This window comes from Humulus lupulus, chromosome 4 (assembly GCF_963169125.1).
Source record: "Humulus lupulus chromosome 4, drHumLupu1.1, whole genome shotgun sequence".
Lineage (NCBI taxonomy): Eukaryota > Viridiplantae > Streptophyta > Magnoliopsida > Rosales > Cannabaceae > Humulus > Humulus lupulus.
In genome coordinates, this window is record NC_084796.1 from 179,252,350 (window position 1) to 179,257,585 (window position 5,236).

The window sequence follows — 5,236 nt, forward strand, 5'->3', positions numbered from 1 at the left end:
GTTATAGGTCCATGGTCCCCGAAATGGCTCAAACAATCACTGTCAAAGGCAAATACAAAAAATGGGCAAAAAGGACTTATGTGATAAGTAAAATATTTTTCTATGTATCAAACATAATTATTGTTTAATTATGTGTAATTAATTAATTAATTATTTGATTTAACAAAAATATAATTGTTATCCCCGAAAATTGGAGATCGATGATGTGGCAATAGAGGTGACAAGTGGCAGTGCATGGTCAATAAAAGACACATTAATAGTCAATAAATATATTGGCTCCTCAGAGTTGTGATAAAATTTTGACTGGCTTGAAAAGTGTCATGACCGACCAGGTATGACCTTATCCGACCAGTAGTGACATTACTGCCCAGGAGTGACTTTGCTGCCTAGAAATGTCATGCTAGACCAGTGTGCCATGTTAGACCAGAGATATGGCATGCTAGACTAGAGTTCCATGTTAGACCAGAGACATGGCATGCTAGACCAGAGTGTTATGTTAGACGAGAGACATGGGATGCTAGACCAGAGTGTCATGTTAGACCAGAGGAGTGCGTGTCCTACTAGCCAAGTGCACGACTGTCCAGTAGAGGTATGGCCGACCAGAAGGTGACATTCATCAACCAGGTAGAACAGACTACGTCAAGATTCCCAGAAACAGCTTCAACAAGAATTGGTCTTGGCATACGCGGGAATCTCTCATTCTTCCCACAAAAATTGGGTGTTCTGTTACATTTTGAATATTTTTGTAATTTAAATATAATAAATATAATGAAATATCCTGATTCTAGGGGAGAGCAGATATATGATCCTAAGCCTATAAATATATGGCTTATGGGATTAGAAAGGGGTCTTCTTTTTTGGAGACTTTTGGGAAATTTTGGGTTTGAGTTTTCTAGAGAGAGAAAGTGCTTGCATCTGAAAGAATTCTTGTATTCTTGTAATCTGTACTGAAGAAACTCAGTTGGCTCAGTTCATCTGATCTTGAGTACAGATCTATAATCACAACTCTAAGTGGATTAGGCTATTACCAACATATTGGGGCTGAACCACTATAAAAATTGCGTGTGTTATTTACTTTCTTTTCAAAACCGTCTGTGCCGTTTTATTTCTCTTGAAGGTTTTATCATTTTTGACGTTTTCACGTCGTTGGCCAAAAACGCGGTCAACAATAATTAATTTTGAATTAATTTATTTTTGGGAGTTTTGGTATTTAAATAATAATAAAAATTTGGAAAAATCACATGCCTGCACAGGCATGTGGTTCACGTGTGGCACAGTGCACAGGCACTATGCTACACGCATAAGAGATGGACTTAGTCTCTTGATTCCACAATTTTAGTTATTTAAATATTAAATAAATAATGAGATATTTTAATATGATTAAAATATTATTATTTAAACAAAAATCTGATAACTGATCAGTTATTTTGAATTTGTTTAAAATAACAAATATTTTAAAATATTGGATATTATTAAATATTGGATATCAGTTTTCACAGAACGTAATTTTTCAGGAATAGAAAAATATCTAGGATTCTCTCAGAGAAAAGAGAACAGTGACAAAAACAAAGGTTATTGTTGTTTACAAAACCTAGGTCCAAAACTTTATCAGATCTCATGTGTTGAGAACATCTGATAAATAGTTTATTGCATATTATTTGTATAGCGAGCCCACACTCGTTCTTTGTGTGACTGAGAACATTTTGGAAGATCTTGGTGTGAGATCTCAAGGATTCAGCCATGCGAAAAGATAGCACCTAGGAAGGACCTGAGGTAATTTTTCTATTCCTGCCCTTGATTCAATATATATATGAGTGTGAAGAAGTAGATCTAGAAATCTTATGGGATTAATATAACAATATGATTGTTGTTCCGCTGCGCATAATCTCTGATTGGATCAATAAAAACCAACATTTTATGCAACAAGATTTTGGCGTCGTTATCGGGGATTGCTTAAAGTCAATTATTGTAAAGCTAATTATCTTGGAATTTGGTTTAAATTTTCTTTTGTGCTAACTTGGGTGATTCTCGTGCAAGTTCAGGCTCACATAGTGTATGAACGAGACTCAAAACCCTGAACTACTTCCCCTTGATTGAGAAGTTTAGCATACATTTAGAAGGAGGGGAAAAGTACAAAAATCAAAAAGTGAAGTAGTAGTGATGGATGCTGAGCAAGGGGCTCAATAGGGAGCCACTCAAAGAGTAGAAAATCTAGCAGGAGCTGCTTAAGAAGGAGTAGCTCAAGGGGGGAGTAGCTGCCAATAATTGTCAAAATGCAGTTATTGTGGCTGATGACAGAGATAGTGCTAGTAGGAAATATGCTCTCCCCCTCTTCAATGAGCTCAATCCGGGCATTGCTAGACAAGAAATTCAGGCCGCACAGTTTTAATTAAAGCCAGTCATGTTCCAGATGCTGCAAACTATTGGCTAATTCAGTGGGATGCCAATAGAAGATCCTCTCCTTCATCTTCGCTTGTTCATTGAAGTGAGTAATTCTTTCAAGCTCCCTGGAGTTATAGAGGATGCCCTGAGATTTAAATTGTTCCCATACTGCTTGAGAGACAAAGCGAGAGCTTGGTTGAACTCTTTGCCTTCTGATTTTGTGACTACTTGTCAAGAGTTGGCTGAGCAGTTTTTGATGAAGTATTTTCCTCTCAATGAAAATGCCAAGCTCCACGATGAGATTAATTCATTTCAGAAACTTGATGAAGAATCTTTATATAAGTCATGGGAGCGGTTTAAGGAGTTGTTGTGCAAATACCCTCACCATGGAATTCCACATTACATCCAGATGGAGACCTTTTATAACGGTTTCAACGCTCATACTAGAATGGTGGTTAATGCCTCAGCAAACGGGGCTCTTCTTGCTAAGTCCTATAATGAGGCATATGAAATCCTTGAGAGGATATCCAGAAGTATTAGCAGTGGCCCACTTCTAGATCATCTACAGGTAGAAAGGTGGCTAGTATTCATGATGTAGATGACATCACTTCTTTGGCAGCCCAAGTTTCCTCTATTTCTATTATGATAAAGACAATGAATATGGGGATGAATCAATCAATGGGGCAGCCTATGGGGACACAAATGGGGAAAATGGAGAACATTTCTTGTGTGTATTGTGGTGAGGGTCATATTTTTGACCACTGTCCTTCCATTCTAGCAGTTGTGTGTTACATGGGGAATCAAAATAGGAATGGTCCTTATTCTAATTCCTACAACCCATCATGGAGGCAACATCCCAACTTTTCATGGAATAATCAAGGAGCTGGCCTTAGCAATTTTTTTGTGCCTCAAAGACCAAATTTCCCACCAGGTTACCCCCCCCCCCCCCCTCAACAAGCACCACAAGCTATGCAATCTATCTCTCTTAAGAACATGTTGAAGGAGTATATAGTGAAGAATGAAGCCATGATTAAAAGCCAATCAGCATCATTGAGGAACTTAGAAAACCAAGTTCGGCAACTAGCTAATGATCTTAAAAATAAACCCCATGGTGCATTGCCAAGTGATACCGAGAATCCAAAAAATGTGGGCACATAACATTACAAGGCCGTGACTTTGAGGAGTAGGAAGGAGTTGGAAAATTCCAAGAAAGTTTCTGGGCATGAGGGTAAGCCCTCTTCAATTCAAAAACACAAGAAAGTAAGCGAAGATGCTGAAAATTCAAGGAAATTAGCCTCTGCCCAGAATGCGGCCACGTCAAAAACCACCACAAAGTTCCCCAGAAATCCAAAAGCTACCTTTTTCACAGAGATATTAGAAACATAAGCAAGAGAGTCAGTTCAAAATATTTCTTGACATGGTGAAGTAGCTACATATTAATATTCTACTTGTGAAGGCCTTAGAGAAAATGCCACTTATGGGAAATTCTTGAAGGAAGTCTTGACTAAGAAGAGAAGACTTGGGGAGTTTGAGATAATTGCTTTGACTGAGAGTTGTAGTGCCATTTTGACAAAAAAGATCCCTCCAAAGTTAAAAGATCAGGGCAGCTTCACAATTCCAATTTCTATTGAGGCCATAATGTTGGAAGAGCTCTTTCTGACTTAGGGGCAAGCATCAACTTGATGCCTATGTCTATCTTCAATAAGTTGGGTATTGGGGAAGCAAGACCTACCACTTTGACCTTGCAACTAGCTGACCGATCCTTTACCCATCCTAAAGGAAAAATTGAAGATGTTTTAGTGAAGGTAGACAAGTTCATTTTTTCGGCGAACTTCATTATTCTAGATTATGAAGCAGATAAAAAAGTAAAAATCATTTTGGGGAGACATTTCTTCTCCAATGGGAGAACTTTTATTGATGTTGAAAATGGACAGCTCACTATGCGAGCTAAAGATGAGCAAGTAACTTTCAAGGTGCTTAATCCGATACGTTCTTCGGATGAGTTAGGGGAGTGTCTAGTCATTGGTGTCATGAATTCTAGTATGGATGAAAAGTCACAATTACAACATAGCAAGAAAGTGAAAAAGAAGCCCCCTCCTATGGAAACTGAGAAAGAATGTGATTCATGGAAAAGCAAGGGAAAGGAAATGTCACACCCACAAAGGCCCAATGCAATGAAGAGAAAGAGAAAGAAGCATGATGTAATGCCCCGAATTCTCCGTTATGGTTTAATGACGGGAATAGTAGGCCGGGAGGGCCATACTTGTTTAATTATGCCATTAAATGATAAAATGCATGTATATGTGGATTATATTATAATATGATGTTAGATGCATGCATGCATGTATGCCCATATTTATAATTACACGGGTGTGATGGTAATTTGGCCCGTTGAGGGTTAATTGTTTATTTGTATGCTTGTCGGTGATATATTTTGAGACCACATTATAAAGTGGGTTTGTTCGAGCCATTCGGCATAAGATGATCATGGTATGTTAATTATCGGTTTGGTCATAACAGGTTTAAGCTCGGGGCTCGGGGAGAGTCTCAAGGTGATTTTGATGATTAGAGCGTTACCGGGAATTATAGGGTAACGGGATATGAATTATTGGTGTTTGAGAATATCGAGATTAGCGGGAATTGGGGAGCGTTAATTATGATTAACGAGATAGGTGGAAAGTACCGATTTTGCCCTTGGAATGACTTAAGAAGCCTTAAATGACCTAGGGGCATTTAGGTCATTTGATTTGGATGTATATGAGGTTTTAGATGGCTGTAGAAAATAGAACAAAAACAGAGCTTTACTTCTCCTTCCTGTACATCATTCTCTTCCATTTCCTCTTTGGAGTTTTGA

The 5,236-nt window shown here is 38.2% G+C and overlaps 1 non-coding gene across 1 annotated transcript; it reads right to left on the bottom strand.

Moving 5' to 3' along the window:
- Positions 1–2,668: 2,668 nt before the first annotated feature.
- LOC133833601 (small nucleolar RNA R71) lies at positions 2,669–2,775 on the bottom strand. The gene has a single exon (XR_009892973.1). It is a non-coding gene; the product is annotated as a small nucleolar RNA R71 (small nucleolar RNA).
- Between the last annotated feature and the right edge of the window lie 2,461 nt (positions 2,776–5,236).